Source organism: Danio rerio, chromosome 11 (genome assembly GCF_049306965.1).
Source record: "Danio rerio strain Tuebingen ecotype United States chromosome 11, GRCz12tu, whole genome shotgun sequence".
NCBI lineage: Eukaryota > Metazoa > Chordata > Actinopteri > Cypriniformes > Danionidae > Danio > Danio rerio.
This window is the reverse complement of record NC_133186.1, coordinates 34,990,463-35,007,819: the sequence shown is the minus strand read 5'-3', so window position 1 is coordinate 35,007,819 and position 17,357 is coordinate 34,990,463. Positions and strand designations below refer to the sequence as shown.

The 17,357-nt window shown below is 37.7% G+C and overlaps 1 long non-coding RNA gene across 3 annotated transcripts in view; it reads left to right on the top strand.

Moving 5' to 3' along the window:
- The window catches only part of LOC141376638 (uncharacterized), a 22,413-nt gene extending 5,056 nt beyond the window's left edge, over nucleotides 1-17,357 (top strand). Inside the window, exons 4-6 of one of the 3 annotated variants that reach the window (XR_012387236.1) lie at nucleotides 9,759-9,891; nucleotides 13,161-13,381; nucleotides 15,748-17,357. This is a non-coding gene — a long non-coding RNA (uncharacterized lncRNA). Of the gene's footprint in view, nucleotides 1-9,758; nucleotides 9,892-13,160; nucleotides 13,382-15,741 lie in introns of all 3 variants that reach the window. The other 2 variants (XR_012387237.1, XR_012387235.1) reach the window with 2 other exon arrangements.

The following is a 17,357-nucleotide window of genomic DNA, read 5'->3' as shown; positions in this document are numbered from 1 at the left end:
TTTGCATGACTATACAGACCAAGTAGAATACTATATTAAGAAAATATCAAATTGCAACATCAAGCAGCATAATGAACAGTTTTTAACGTCAAAAAATGAATGGAAGTAAATTAGACCGGAAGTCTCAAGCCAAAAAGATTCAAATGACAGAGCCCGCTCGTCGGCGGAGAATAAGGTGAATAACGTCTGCAATTATATAAAATAAATAAATAAATAAATACAACATACTGTATATGAACATCAACAGACCCTTACAGTCTCTGATAGGTTATTAATTACAGAAAAACTACACACAGCAAGCATTTAGTTCTTATTTGGGTTCCAAAACATCCAAAATATAGCCTACAGTCAGTGCAAACCTCTCATATGTATCTGTAATTCTCATCAGCACATGTGACCCTTTTGTTAGAGAGTAATTCATTCCAAGTTCATAATAGTTCAAAAGGTGATGATAATAGTTAAACATGGCAATTTGTTCATGTTCAGGTATGGTTCACTTTTAGGTATATTTTGATGGTGAAAACGGCTAAGAATGCGTACCGAACCGTACCATACAGTACCACTCAGTGGAAACAGGCCATAATAGAACCAAGAAGCAGTATGTAAAAAAGAAAACAGGATTGGGGCCAAGATAGAGCCTTGAGGAACAGCACTTGATCAAAAAAAAAAAAGCATCACTAGAGGAAAACTCTACAATCCAATGGACATATAAGATTTAAACTACTCAGAAAAAAAAGTAAGAAAACCATTGAGAATAAATGATTTTGGGAACGCAAATGGGGAATAAATGAGGGGAATTTAATACAATTATAGTTTTGAAATATTAAAATAACACTTACTGTAAATGTGCTAAATAAATCAATAAATACACTCAGATAGATAGATAGATAGATAGATAGATAGATAGATAGATAGATAGATAGATAGATAGATAGATAGATAGATAGATAGATAGATAGATAGATTTTTATTATTTGTGCAAATAGAGTGAAATTGTGTTTTCGAGAGATTCTCCTAAATGTTTCTTAATTTTTTTTAACACATACCAAGAAGAAAAGAAAAAAAAAGAAAAACAGCTGAACCATGATGATGTACCATTATTATATTCCAGTCTTCCAAATTAACCAAAATTGAATAAAACCAGAATCTCAATGAATTGTTCTCCTCTTTGCTTCCTGTTCCCTCTCTTTCCTACAAAATGACCCCTTGTCCACGTCTCTTTCTTTGGGTGAATAATAACAATAATTGGGGGCTAAATTGCAGCCTGAGCACAGAGTCGCCTGACAGTAGCTTCCTCAGGCAGGATCTCAGCCTCATCCTGGCCTTGTGACTCTCAGTCATCGTCTAAAACAAACAGCACACGTACACCTTTTTCATTCTATATTACGATATCAAAAACGTGCGACTCTATTCCACTCGACTGGTTTTCTCATTTGATAGATGTACTGTAAGGACTCCAAGCAACAAACTCTAATAAAGAGCATGCGAGGGGACAAAAAAAGTGTGAATTAGTCAAGGACAAACTAAATTAAGAGCTAAGAAAAGAATTTCATCCTTGATGGAGTCTTTGACCTTGTTATAATTACTTTGTTGGCTGGATTGAAGGAAGAATCTGGATGTTTGCAACCTGACGGAGTTTCTGACTGAAATCATTTTTACTCAACCTCATTCAGTTCCTTTTTACCTATTTTTGACAGCTAATTGCAGCGTTGCGTAGAGAAAACACGACATTCTGGAGAAGCAGAGAGAGAGAGAGATTTTTCTGATTAAAATGACGATGGATTTATTATAGATTTGTGTTGACTCTGATTCACATTATTAATTCAGGAGTCAGACTGTCAGTCATGCGAAATCACCGCTGTGAGCTCGCAGCAGTCACTGACACACACACATTTGTCATACAGTTGATGTGAGAGACGTGGTTTATTTACTGTAGATGGGAGGCTTTAGCTGCAAATACGCAAGCTGGAGCGTAAAAGAGGAAAACATGAATATGAAAAGATACTTTTAAAGGGGTCATGAACTGCCTTTGATTATTGCGTACTGTTCTCTGAGGTCCACTTATAATGTTATCAAGATTTTTTGGATCAAAAAAACAAAACAAAAAAACATAATTTAGAAGTAATGGGCAATTTTCTGTTCTGTTTTGAAAAAGGTTGGTGGATTGTAGACTCGGATGTAATTACTCACTGGTCTGATTGGCACAAAGTTTTGCACAATTAACTTTTTTTTTTAAGTTTGACATGACTGATGTGCACACCGGTGTAATTATTCATGTATGTTTTGACAGTCTGCGATACGTGCTTCATAGATGAACACAGGCATGATTTAACATTTGTTAAAATGTTTATACTTACAGGCTGTTAAATGCTTGATTCTGATTATTTCTGGTTATTTTCAAATAAACGCACAGCTGATTTAGTTACAGGCAGATCCTGACCACATTAATGCTGCACTATACTGAATGATTTAAGTTATTCCATTAAATACAACAGTCAAAACTGAAATCATTTGAGATGCATAAGAAACTATGGTGCCACACACAGGAGTAGTTTGACTATACAATACCCAAGACATGTCACTTCGATATCGTTTTGAATAGGAAAAAATGCCGCTCCAGCAATTGAAGCCATGCCTTTTATTAAAAGAGCCAATCACTGATCGTTATAGATTGAATATTTTTGGTGGGAGGGGGTCGGTCTAAATGTGTGTTTTTATGACAGTTTCTGCAGCTTTATTATGAACCCTTTGGGGTCAGCAAATGCTCTAGAACAGGGGTCACCAAACCGCATCCTGCAGAGTTTAGCTCCTACCCTAAACAAACACACCTGAACAAGCTAATTAAGGACTTACTAGGTATACTTGAAACATCCAGGCAGGTGTACTGAGAAAAGTTGGAGCTAAACTATAGCTGCATCCAAACTCACCTACTACTCAGTAGGTGCTCCATTTGAATGTAAATGTACTACTTGGCGGTTAGAAAAAGTATGTTCTATACAGTATGAATGCGAATAGTATGAATGGAATGCAGACTTACTACATCCGCCATTTTGTCATAATCATGTGACTTACCCGCGTGAGTGGCATCGCTTTACTTCCATTCATGATTTCTCCCGCAGAGCATCATGGGATAGCATAGCGTGCATTGGATGGCCACTTCAGAATCTCGCTGAAAGTAGTATAGGTCATCCGGGTACTTATTGCATACTGATTTTCAAATCGGACATACCACAGTTTTTAGCATAGTATAGAAATCTTTGATTTCGGACGCAACCTATCTATGCCTAGTAAAGGAGCTAATCTTTGATCGCTGTAGATTGACAACTCTTGGTGGTAGGGGGTTGGTCCAGACATGAGTGTTTTTATGACAGCTTCATTAAAATTAACACTCTTGGGTCGGCAAATGCTTTAGAACGGGTCACTTGTTCCTGGAGTGCCGGTGTTGTGCAAAGTTTAGCACCAACCCTAATCAAACACCTGTACACGCTAAATAATGAGTATGTTCACCAAGTGTGCCGCAAGCCTGCGTTTGAGTGAAGGTCTCGGCCGTTAGATCGCCCCCTGGGGGCTGGCTGCAGTACAAGTCATAAAGCCCGCCTCCTCCGTGTTAATGAAGGAGACTTGAGCCCAAATAAAAAAATCTATTACACTTGCAATAAAATGTCCCGAAAGATGGTTCTGGTTGATTAAGGCACTGGTTATTGTGCTGAAATAGGTGCAGATCTTCATTTTTGTAAACAGTTTGTTTTTAGCAGTAATTTAATGCTGGGCGTGTCATCGTGATTGACAGTTGTGATTGACAGTTTCTCAAAGCAGCATGTCTGAGCTTCGGCAGAAGACTGAAGTGTTATTTTTTGACTTCTGTGTTATTTTACCATGACAAAATGAGTTCAGCAGTAAACTACAGTTTCTGACATACATGATCTGGTGGAACACTGTTTACTCACTAAGGTCAGGGCTTTTTTCGGGCTTTATTAATTTGCTGATACACGCCTAACCACCTAGATAGCAAAATACACTCGAGCCAGTTCCAGCTAGATTCTAGCCTGCCGGAGACTTACCCCTCAGAGCTCAGACTGACTACCTCTGCTGGACCTACTCCGGATGCCTGGACTCACTGCCCGATTTCAGCCCGAGTCAATCGAGCCAGATGCGGCGGCCGAGCGAGCCGGCGCTGCCGCATGCGAGCCGGAATCAGCCCGCGACGCCGCGAGTAGGATATGTGCGCTGCGGCCTGGAGCTGGCGCGATTAAATATATAAAACCCTCATATTTGTTAACGTTATTACATCCATTTGTGTTGATATGACAGCAAACGCATGCTGAGAAACTCGGGGGGCGTGGTTTATTTTACATAAAGCGTTTGGTTGGAAGCTCGACTCCGCTCATTTTCGCGGCTCCTCCTCTGGCTCCATCCGACAGTCCTTCTGCGCATGTCAAGGCTCCAATTTCAGCAGTCTTTTGCGACAGTTTGTGCCCGTTAGTTGCGTTATTGAAGTGCAGTACAGACTTTTAAAAACCCTAAACAAACTATCACTAATGTGTAGGATTTTCACAGCATTTTGCAACCGGATAGTCTACAGTATACACACACAGCTGTTTGACACTTTTCTCTGCATCTACTGAGTCAGTAAAGGACTTAGTATCGTAAAATGCGGATGTGTTTTTCCATGCAGTATCTAATTCCATTAAAACAACACTCCTCCAGCAGTTCAAACTCACATCCATTATCTCATTTTTCATGGAGGGCATGAAATAAATATTCATGAATGAAAGTGAACGTGCCAAACTGCAGTTTAAGTCGACAAATTAAATATAAAACACAGACATTACATGAAACTGCAGAGGAAGTGGATGGCATGGTGATGCAATGACGTTAATCAAATTATGTGCTATAACATGTAAAACAGGATCATGAAAGGAACATCCAAAAAGCAACTCGTGTAAACAACTTTATGTAAATTATTGTCTTAAGGCAAATAATTTGATAACTGATGTCCATGTAAACATAGTCAATGTTTTACAAAGTATACTTGAAACTTCCAGACAGGTGTATTGAAGCAAGTTAGAGCTAAACTAGGACTGAGATTAGTGACCGCTGCTCTAGAATCTCGGTGTGTGTAGTGCATTAGCTTGGACAATATGAATAATGTACTTTTTGTTGGTTGGATTTGAATATTAAGAAAAAAAAATTTCTAAAAAAAAGACAGTAGTTGTTTGTTGTTAAATTTTAAATCGTTAAATGATTCCAAATATGAAATTTAATCGTTAGCTTGGCAAACAGTTTTGGAGAATTGATGTCTACTCATTCAAAGAGATAGAAGCTGCGTTTGATAAACCATATAAACAATGTCTTTAGGTTTGGTCATCTTAGTAATAAGGTTGTGTTTTCTTTTAGATTTGGCTTGGCTTTTGATGAATAATTTGCCTGTACAAATCACACTGCAACTCAAATGACATCTATCATTTGTGTACTTGCATATAAAAACGCATTGTGGTACATTTTCTGTAACTCACATAGTTCTTTTATTTATTTTTTCCACTTCAGTCGTAGACTTTCCCCACTAAACTATTAGGGTGCTTCATAAAAAAAATAAAAAAAAATAAATAAATAAAAAACTTAAAAAATTTCTTTTCTTTTTTAGGGCTCATGCTTCTTGCCTGAAATCATGTGCTGACCCAACTCCCCAGAACAAAAAAAAAAAATCCCTCTGACCCATTTTAGTGTGAAGTAGTACAAGTTTCTATTCCGTCCTTACGGCTGAGATGAACAAATGAGAGCGCGGAGGCCGTCCCCGCTGTCTATAAAGAGCATTGTCTCACACAAACCAATTTATTGCAATTCCCACTTGGACAGAAATAGATTTGAGTATAGTGATCGTGAGCTGTTTTCATATAGACAATGATCATGCCCGTAGGGCTGGAAAACGATAGAAACACAGAGAAAAGTGCTGAGATGTTGGGCTGTGGAGGCTGGTTAACTATCCCACATCAACAATCAACACATTCAATTGGTTTGCACTGAAACAGATTTTCTCCAGCGCAAATGCAAGACACAACAAAATCAGGAAGCGTGTTTGGAGTGTTTCTGGTTTTGTCACGTGGCTCAACTGGCTCGCAGTGTTGACTCTTCAAAGTTGGCTGTGCTTTAGGGCTGATCAATAATCACATGTAGAGCATTAGTTTTTCTTGCCAAGTCCGTGTCCTGTTTAGATATATACACCAACCCATAGAGGCCTAAAACAACGTGCAACTCAATATGATGAATGCCAAACAACAGCATTACAGACCAATTACAGTGAACGGAAAACGTGGGTGTTTGTGTTCAAGTGGGTGTTTGTTTAAAGGACGGAAAACAATATTCTGACAGGTCTGCATGTGGGAAATGAGCTGAAAAGAGCTTTTAAAGGAATGTTCTGGGTTAAATGCAGCATCCAAGGAATTCAACTTGCGTCTGAGTTTGTTATATCAAGCAAAAATCATGTACAGTATGATGACTTTTATAATAAAAGTCTACAGGGCAAGACTTTTCACCTGAAGAAACTTTTAGAGGCATGACTAAAGATTAAGTTGAGCACATTTTGGTATTAAAATAATCCCCTATAGCAAATAATGATAACATCCAGTACCAAATAATGAACATTTTTTCCTCATTATTTGAGGAGTTCTGTCTGAGTTTGTAATAATAAACAAACAACATTAACAATAGAATGACATTTATAATAAGTTAACAGGTAAAGGCGTTTCACCTTGAAGGGATACATCAAAATTAAAATGTACTCAGTATTTACTCCCTCTCACTTGGTTCCAACCTTCAAGAGTTTCTTTCTTCTGTTGAGCGAAAAAGAAAGTATTTTAAAGAAAGCTGAAAATCTGTAACAATTGACTTCTATAGTAGGAAAATCATATGCAATGGAAGTCAATTGTTTCCGGTTTCTAGCTTTTTTTTTAAACAGAAGAAAGAATCTTATAAAGGTTTGGAACAAGTAAAGGCTGAGTAAATAATGACAAAATCTTTATTTCTGGGTGAACTATCCCTTAAATAATCCTTTTAGGGCAATGCTTTAGGACAAATTGGACAACTTTACAGAACTCTTTTGGAATCAAATAATTCATTAATACCAAATAATTAATGTCGAGTACCAAATAATTAATAGTGCTTTTCCTTTTGACTCCATGGACTTCCAGTTAATGTGCAGTAATTCAACATATGCTGTTAGTAGTTGGTACATTAAATAAATATTTTATTTGGGCTTGCTTATCTTTGATAGACACTGCACATTTTTGGGGTGGAATTAGTTTCTTCTTACTGCACTTATAAATTTTTTAGAATTTCTAAAGTAAACTTGATCATTTATAGATAATAACGAAAAACATCACGTGGTGGAATTTTGCAGCTGACTTAAAAAAAATGACACTTAAGGTAAAATTCTCACTATTATAAAACAATTAACTATGACTTTTAGCTCAATTAACTCCTAATTTTCTGCTTATTAATAGTTATTAAGGTGGTTGTTGGGTTTAGAATAAGATCACGCAGAATGAACACTCACCAGCCACTTTATTAGGTACACCTTATTAGTACCGGGTTGGACCCACTTTTGCCTTCAGAACTGCCTTACTGTACGTTCACCCCGAAGGCAGTGAGAGTGTCAAAGGTTGCTCTGGCGACTATGCTGTCCCCCTTCAGGTCCGGCAGCGAGAGTGTCAAAATATGCTTTTTAGCTTAAAAATGTTGCGCACTTTTTATCAAATTAATTTAAGAATGGAAGATCAAGTTGCATCTGGTGTGGCTTTGCTCCACTAAATTATACAAATGTGTCCATATGTCTGAAATATTCTGAAGCAGCAATACTGTTTTGCACTGAAATTCATGAAATTCCCACTTTTTTAAAGAAATATATATATATATATATATATATATATATATATATATATATATATATATATATATATATATATATATATATGAAACATTAATGCACATCAGTAGTTCACCAGTAACTTTTTTAATGTATATTCATGTAAAAAAAAAATTGGAAAAATAATTGGAAATACAGCGACTACAATAATCAAATCCTTGGGAACAACTGTGGTTGGAACCAAAGTTCACAGTGACTGTGTTCTCTGGATTCCTCTCAAGTGCTGGACATCTTCATTCTGATGCTTGCAGCCGAACCACATCATAGCACATTACTTTAAAGTTATCTTGATTTCAACTCTCCTTGCTGCCCAGATCGGTGAAGACTTGTCGCGCTGCTCCTCGCTGATTAACGACCCATTCACACGGGGCGTCAGCATCAACGCTTCCCAATTACTTTGAATGGGTGATGTCAAGCGTTGCCGAACTGCATTGTGGATCTGTCGGCGCCGATTCAGAGGCGTTGCTCACTGCAAAAGTTGGGACTTGCTCAACTTTTCAAGCGGCGATGGAAGCGTCAGCCAATCAGATCGCTGTTTGCAAATAGACCAGCTCAGACTGTGGCCTATTGCTGACTATTGCCAGCTCACATTGAAAATGAATGACTTCCTGCTACTTTGATGCTCTCGGCGCTTTCGATGTGAACGTACGGTTATGGTGCATTCACATGGGGCTTCAGCGTTAACGCTTGACAAAGGGTGAATCTGAAGTGATTGGCTGACGCTTCCGTTGGCGCTTGAAAAGTTGAGAAAGTCCCAACTTCTGCAGCAAGCAACGCCACTGAAGCATCACCGACGGATCCATAATGCAGTTCGGCAATACCTGATGTCACCCATTTAAAGTGAATAAGTGTTGATGTGGATGCCCTGTCTTAGTGGGGCGTTAGTCCATCGTGTCATAGATACACAAGGTACTGCAAATATTCCTCAGAGGTTTTGGTCTATATTGACATGATAGCATCACGCAGTTACTGCAGATTTGTCGGCAGCACACCAATAATGTAAATCTCTCATTCCACCACATCCCGTTTTTTCTTTTTCTTTTTTTGACCATTCTCTTTAAACCCTAGTAATGGTTCTGCGTGAAAATCCCAGTAGATCAGCAGTTTCTGAAAAATTTAGACCAGCCTGTCTGGCACCAACAACCATGCCACGTTCAAAGAAACTTAAATCACCTTTCTTCTCCATTCTGATTCTCAGTTGTAACTGCAGCAGATCGTCTTGACCAAGTCTACATGTCTAAATGTATTGAGTTGCTGCCATGTGATTGGCTGATTAGACATTTGCATTAATGAGCAGTTGAACAGGTGTACCTAATAAAGTGGCCGGTGAGTGTATACTTTTAAAGTACTAATAAACAGCCAGTATTTTATCAAATAATAGCAAGGCAGCAAATTAATAATAAGAAGAATTGTTTTCTATACTAAAGCGTTACCAAAGAAAAACAAATCTATGTCAGTTGTGTTTATTATTGACTGATGCTATACGTAACTTCCGATCATCTCTTGCATTATGATAGTCGTTGCTCTCATAACACAGTAGCAATTACAGTTAAGTGCTTTGCCTGTGATGTTTATAAAGCACAAGTAAAATGAATCAATTATCTATGGTGGAAGAAAGCAAGGGATTGAATGCTTTTTATCCGGCTACAATGGCTGCTTGTAGTATTAGCTCCAAGAAACTTTCAGCTGTTTATTTCTTAATTTAATCTCCTAAACATTAATTAAAACGGTGTATTTGTATGTACCGCGCGGCCTAAATCACTGTTGTCCACTGATCTCACATTTCTCTGGCTGTTTTAGACTGACAAAACATTAATTAGAATTTCGCCTTTGTCAGCTTATCTCACACCTGCAGGACAGAAGTGAAAGAGGAGAGAAAGAAAGCGAAGTTTGGCTCTACTGGGAGCAGGTGAGAAAGAAGAGAAAGAGAGCATCCCTCAAGTTCATCAATGTGCTTCAGTAATGGCAGGGTGAGTTTAACTAAGACTGAATCAATGCATGCAGAATTACAATAGAGGTGTGAAGAATGAGATGCAGAATCTAAACAAGTATTACAATCAAGGATGCTGGACAGAGGAATTTAAAATAAAATGCAAAGTCTACTTTAAGAAGTATGCTCTTCTGTGTAGCCCACTTGTTTTGTTCCTGAATGATTGTGTGTTTTAATGAATCATTTAAGTAAATTATTCAATGACATTTTTTTTTTGTAAAAAATTGAAACATTTTATCTAAAATACACTGGTACAAAGTTTAATTTGAATGTCGTTTTTTTTAGGATCTAATATATTTTCCAATATGTACATTACTTATTCGTTAGCTATTTATTACTACTTTATTGCATTACTACATTACGTTAACTCTTGTCAAGATACTTTTAATATTCTAGTTCCTTTTAATATTCTAAAGATATTAAACCCACGCACATTCTGAAAATGTACCTCTATATACATTTCTGAAGAGAGCCAATCAAATCCCAGGAGGACATTTTTTTGAGGGGCCATTGTGTATGCTTTTTAAGATCTCAAATTTCTCTTGCGATTGCCATGCGCACCTGCTTTTCTCATGTACATACACCGCTGTCGACTGACTGAATAACTAACTGAGTGATCGACTGACCCACCCTCCTCCTTCTCTAAACCCAACCAATAGTGTTTTCAAAAGCACCGATTGACCCACCCACTTTCCTTATCCTAACCGACAGTGTTTTCAAAAGCAATCCAAAAAAAGCAAAGCCCTTGTGTTTTCAGATTTTACCACATTCTCACCTTGGTATTTATTTGTTTATTTTATTTTCTGGCTTTTGTTTTTGTCTTACCTGCTTTCTGGAACTTTTTTTTGTCGGACTCGTACGCCATTATGGTCAAGTCCTCTCTGCGTCCGCAGCGGCAAGCAACTGGTCAAAGTGGTAACAGTGGGAAAGCTGCCCATTCGAAGTTAAGCTGTCGGCTGGTGAACACACACACACAAAAAATGGCATCATAACACCCCGTATTGTACATTTTTAAGAAAAAAAGGCAGCCACACGTACTTCTGGCTACAACATATCCAAATTCCAGAAGTGTATATAGGGCTATGTTTTTAGAATGAGCCTATTAGGAAGATATTAGTACCTGTTAAATAGATGGTCAGTAGTTATTCATTAGATACAGTACTTGTACCTATTCACAACCTAGTTACTTGTATTTTTTATTTATGCAATGCTGTACTATTACTTATTCATTAGATAATAGTTCATATTCTTATTATTTTAACAATAACTAGTAACAATTTTTGCCATTTACTTCTATGGGGATTTGTCATTGAGATTTCAATACAGTAGACAGTTGTCAACTAAAACTTATTTATTAGATACTTGTATCTATTTACTTATTTTTTATCTGAGATTTGTAATCATTCATTATCTATTACTACTTTTTAAATAGATTCTAGTACACATTTTTATACTGTCATACTTATTCAAGATGTTACTGTAAGACTTTTTTGGTCACACGTCTACAAAAAGGTACAATTCTTAATATTTACTAACAAATAACTTCAACCTTTACCTCAAACTACTAATTTGCTTCGTGTCGATAGTTATTATAGTATTATTGGGAAGCATTATGAATGTAGAACAAGATCATGCAAATATGCACTTTATAAGTACTAATAATAAACAGCCAATATCTTAAAACTAGGCAGGTAACAAGCCACTAGTAAATAATAAGAATTAGTACTTAAACTGCTGTTACCTTTTTCTATTATTTGACTTTTACTAAAAATGTACCCGACGAAAATTATTAGCACTAGATGTTAATGGAAAAAAGGACTAGTACTAGTATGAGCAATACTAGTAGCATGAAAATATATACAGATTCCCTGTACATTGTATTGATCAAGGGTGTCCAAACTTTGTCCTGGAAGGCTGGTGTACTGCATAGTTTAGTTCCAACCCAATAAAACACACATGATCCAGCTAACAGAGCTCTTTCTAGGTATATTACAAGAGGTATAATACAAATGTGTTGAAGAAAATTGGAGCTAAAATATGCAGGACACCGGCGCTTCAGGACCGACTTTGGACACCCCTGGTATAGATTAAAAGTTGCCATATGTAACCATTTGACTATAGAATGTTTATGCTGAAAAACGGCATATTCTAAATTAATAAAATAAATGTAAAATTAATTTTGTACTCCAGCTGGTTGCTCTCAAAAGTATGTTGAGAGTGGCATGTGATATCTGAATCTAGATAGATAGATAAATAGTAAGGCTTGTCACGTATGTTGAAGGATTTGAGACGCAGAGCGGAGTTGATCATGACAACAGGGTTCGAGTCTAGAGAAGAACGGTTTCAGAAATCCCTATATACATTTCTGGAGGTCGCAAATTATGTAGCCAAAAGAACGTATGGCTGTATTTTGTCTTTAAAACAAACGCTATGTGGTGGGATGATACCTTTTCATGCTTACCAGCTGTGGACGGCTTTTCTGCTGTTACCAGTTTGTCCAGTGGCTCGTTGCGTACATCTGATAATTTGAGACGCAGAGTGGAGTTGACCATGACGAGGGGGTTCAAGTCTGGTGAAAAACGGTTCCAATAAGCAGGTGAGACAAAAACAAAAGCCAAAAAATAAAACAAAAAAGTAAATACCAGTTTGAGAACATGGTAAAATCTGAAAACGTCGTAAAAAATAATGTGAGGGCTTTTCCTTTTCTGGGTTGCTTTTCAAAACACTGTCGTTTGGGTTTAAGTGAAGTGAATGGGTGGATTGGTCGGTAGGTCAGTCAGTTGGTCGACAGTGGCTTCTGGTGGATTTATGCTAGAAGAGCAGGTGTGGATGGCACTTGCGGGGGAAATGAGAGATCTCAAAAAGTACACAGTGTCCTCTGGTGGATTTACAAAAACTGCTAAAAGCTTAGCTCCTGGGATGTGTTTGACGCTCTCCATAAATGTGTATAGGGGTACATAATAAGAATGAGCCTGGGTTGCTATTAGTAGTATACTATTAGTAATGTTATTAGTATGAGAATATATAGTACTTGTTTATATATATTTTTTCTGAGATTTACTTGAATGATACCTTTTTACACATTTACACTTCCTTAATTACCAGAAAAAGCTTTGTGATCTGGTACAGAGCAATGCACATCCTCTGAGATTCTTGCCCTTTTACTTGGAACACAGAGCGGCACACAAACACCTCAGCGCCATGTCTCTGAATCCAGCTTGGCAAGGTCTCTCTCTTTCTCGCACACAGACATCACCTCGGCACCATTACCAGCTCTCTGAATGCAGCGTGGCAGGGACTCCACACAGACTGAGTGAATGAAGCCAGCAGACCTGTCGCTCTCTCCTCCTACGCTCGGCCGCGGCCCCCCTGCTGGAAGGCGGATTGAGGGTGGCTTGCAGGGTAAGGTGGAAACCTTCTTCTCTCCAGCTGCCCCGGGTCTGACCGAGACATTTCTTGCTTGGCTTGCGGTGAGATGGAGCCACACACTGGGACTCTTTCTGGAGTTGTTGTAGTGTCTGATCTGAAAGCCCGCTAAGCTGTTTTCAACACCATGAATGTCCAGCAGGGGTGGGTGGGTGATGCTGTGTGCTTGTTTCACTAGTTTATAAAAGGTATGAGTGTGTGGGTGGCATCTGAAATAAGTCTGGATAGATAGATAGATAGATAGATAGATAGATAGATAGATAGATAGATAGATAGATAGATAGATAGATAGATAGATAGATAGATAGATAGATAGATAGATAGATAGATAGATCAGTAAAAAATATTTTTTAGGCATAATTTAGAATTGCAAGATACAAATGTAAAATTAAAGAGAAACAAGCCATTATTGGCCACATTATTAGGTACACCTTACTAGTACTAGGTTCGACCATCTTTTGCCTTCAGAGCTGCCTTAATCCTTCATGGCATAGATTTAACAAGGTACTGGAAATATTCCTCAAAGATTTTAGTCCATATTGACATGATAGCATCTCGCAGTTGCTGCAGATTTATCGCTGCACATCCATGATGCAAATCTCCCTTTCCACCACATCCCAAAGGTGCTCTATTGGATTGATACTGGTGAATGTGGAGGCCATTTAAGTACAGTGAACTCATTGTCATGTTCTAGAAACCAGTCTGAGATTATTCACGCTTTATGACATGGAGCGTTATCCTGCTGTAAGTACCCATCAGAAAATGGGTATACAATGGTCACAAAGGGTTGGACATGGTCAGCAACAATACTTAGGTAGGCTGTGGCGTTGACATGATACTCAATTGGTACTAATGGGCCCAAAGTGTGCCAAGAAAATATCCCCCACAATATTAAACCACTAGCAGCAGCCTGAACCATTGATACAAGGCAGGATAGATGCATACGTTCATGTTGTTGACGCCAAGTTCTGACCCTACCATTCAAACGTCACAGCAGAAATCGAGAGTCTTTAGACCAGGCAATGTTTTTCCAGTCTTCTATTGTCCAATTTTGTTGGGTCTGTGCGAATTGTAACCTCAGTTTCCTGTTCTTAGCTAACAGGAGTGGCACCTTGTGTGGTTTTCTGCTGCTGGAGCTCATCTGCCTCAAGGTTCGATGTGTTGTGCATTTAGAGATGCTGTTCTGCATACCACATTTGTAACAAGTGGTTATTTGAGTTACTTCTGTCTTTCTAGTAGCTATCCAACCAGTCTGGCCATTCTCCTCTGACCTCTGGCATCAACAAGGCAATTGCGCCCATAGAACTGCCGCTCACTGGATATTTTGTTTTTTTCAGACCATTCTCTGTAGGTGGTTGTAGGTGGAAAATCCAGTAAATCAGTAGTTTCTGAAATACTCGGACAAGGCCGTCTGGGACTAACAACCATGCCACGTTCAAAGTCAATTAAATTACCTTTCTTCCCCATTCTAATGCTCGATTTGAACTGCAGCAGATCGTCTTGACCCTGTCTAGATGTATTAAAGCATTGAGTTGCTGCCATGTGATTGGCTGATTAAATGCGTTAATGAGCAGTTGGACAGTTGTACCTAATAAAGTGGCCAGAGAGTCTGAATGCACAAATCAGACGAACAAGATTTTTTAGATGTAGACTTGGAAATGTGAGAAACTAAGCCACAATTAACTCATAATTATGAGATTAAAACTTGAAATTGCACAAATCAAGTCAAAATTGCAATAATCATAATTGTGAGATGTAAACTCTTAACAACATATCAGAAATTGCAAGATTTTAATTATTTTTTTAGGCAAAAGAATAACAAATTTCAACCTAATTGAGTAAAACCCAGAATTCTAAGAAAAATTGTCCGCCCAAAAATGAACTAATGATTACATTAAATTTAATCAGCATTGTGAGATATAAACTCACAGTTTTGAGGGAAAAAGTCAGAATTGACAGAACAAATCTGAATAGTGAGACTTTTATTAGGAATTGCAAGAAGTTGTCGTAAGAGATGAATCATGACATGCCAAAATTGCAAGAATTTAATTCACATTTATTAGAAAAGAAATCTGAAGAATTGCATAAAATAAAGGTTTTGATAGAAAGAAACTCAGTATTGTTAGTTATAAAGTTAATATTAAATACAAAATTGCAAAAAATATTGACAAAAAAGTCAAAAATGCAAGATATAAACTCTTAAGTTTCCACAAAACATGAGATATAAACCCAGAATTCAGAGAAAAATTGGCAAAAAAGCCTTGAAACCATTACATAAAATAAGTCGGTATTGCAAGATATAAACTCACAATTTTGAGGGAAAAGGTCAGAATTGCAAGATACATGATTTTCGTGGAAAAAAAGATGCAATTACCTTTTTAATCTTTTTTTTTTTTTTATTCAGTGGCAGACACAACCTTCTTCTATCTATAGAAAGATAGACAGACCGACACAGGCAGACAGATGGAGATGAAGGAAGATGTGAAGTTCTCTCAGCTGTCATTTCGCGAGTGCAGGGACAGAAAAGCTCTGATTCTTACACACCCCTTCATTCCCTTACCATTGCAAAACAGAACAAGAGGAGAAGAGAGCAAACGCAGATGAAAATGTTACTGGAAAGGGCAGCTACACTGAAAAACCGCCTCCTCTGAGAATTGTCCTCGGCAGACATGAAAAAAATTGCATTTTGTACCGCATAAAAGCCTCATCTCCATAGAAGGAAGAGAGAAGGAGAAAAAGAGTCGCTGCTTTTCAGGCTGCCTGTCCAAAAAAAAAAAAAAAAGACCAGACCCTCGTGAGAGTCTCATTACCTGAAGAAAAACTGTGCCATTAAAATGAAATTTAATTTGCAAAATTGTGTTTTAATGTAGCCATTTGCTTACATCCGTCCAAATGTGGCTTCTGTCGCCAGCGTGTCTTAAAGCAGTTTAATTGGGCTAATAGAGACAGCTGTTAATAGCAGGGCTTCTATTGTGTGACTTTGGTGTGTTTTCATCAAGGCCGGACCCTCAGGACACACTGATAGAGTTTGAAGTAGATTCAGACGGAGTCCAGAAGAGTTTTCAGCTTCTGCGAGCAACAGGGAAAGAGATTTCACACACACACATGCATGCAAACAAATGTGCCATATAGCTTCTCTCAAAAAGTCCCTCAAAATCTGCTGAAGGTGCCAATAACGCCATATGTATCCTACATGTAGTCATAAGAGGTGTAGGAGGAAATATAATGAGATCATATGGGTCTAAATACAACCCAGTGGGCAAATGATGTTGAAAAGGCATGAAATGCACATCAAATCAAGTAAAAAAAAAACTTGCCTACATTTTAACAAAAGGTAAAATATGTTGCTCCAGGAAGATATCCTTGCCAGTTTCAGTTGATTAATCCACTAGAGGGTGCTGTCTACATTTTTGCAAATTTACAATGCAGTACTTAGGATATGTTTTGTTGTTAAAGGTTGTCCATGGAAGTAGATAGATGCAAACATCTTCGCTTGCAAATCATAGACATAGTTAATTTGTTTTGCATATTTCTTTGGTGTTGTGCAAATAATGCACTAAAATAATCCTTTATCTGTTGATTCATTTATTTTGTCTTTATCATTAGTGTGAAAAAAGTTCAACAGAAGTTGATGGCATCATACTGGCCCATTGTGTTAGTTTTACCAAGAAACTGCTGTCAAATGTATAGGGGTTGGATAATAAAACTGAAACGCCTGGTTTTAGGCCACAATAATTCCTTAGTATTCATTAGTATTCTTGTTCATTAGTATAGTATTCTTTTGTGACCAATAAAGCATCATTTAGTCTTGGGAATGACAGTCCTGCACAGTGGCTGGAGGGATTTTGAGACGTTCTTCTTGCAGAATAGTGGCCAGGTCACTATGTGATGCTTGAGGGGAATCACTTCTCTAAAACACTTCAAAGTGGCTCAATAATATTTAGATCTGGTGGCTGTGCAGGCCATGAGAAATGTTAAATTTCACTTTCATGCTTATTAAACCACTCTGTCACCAGTGTT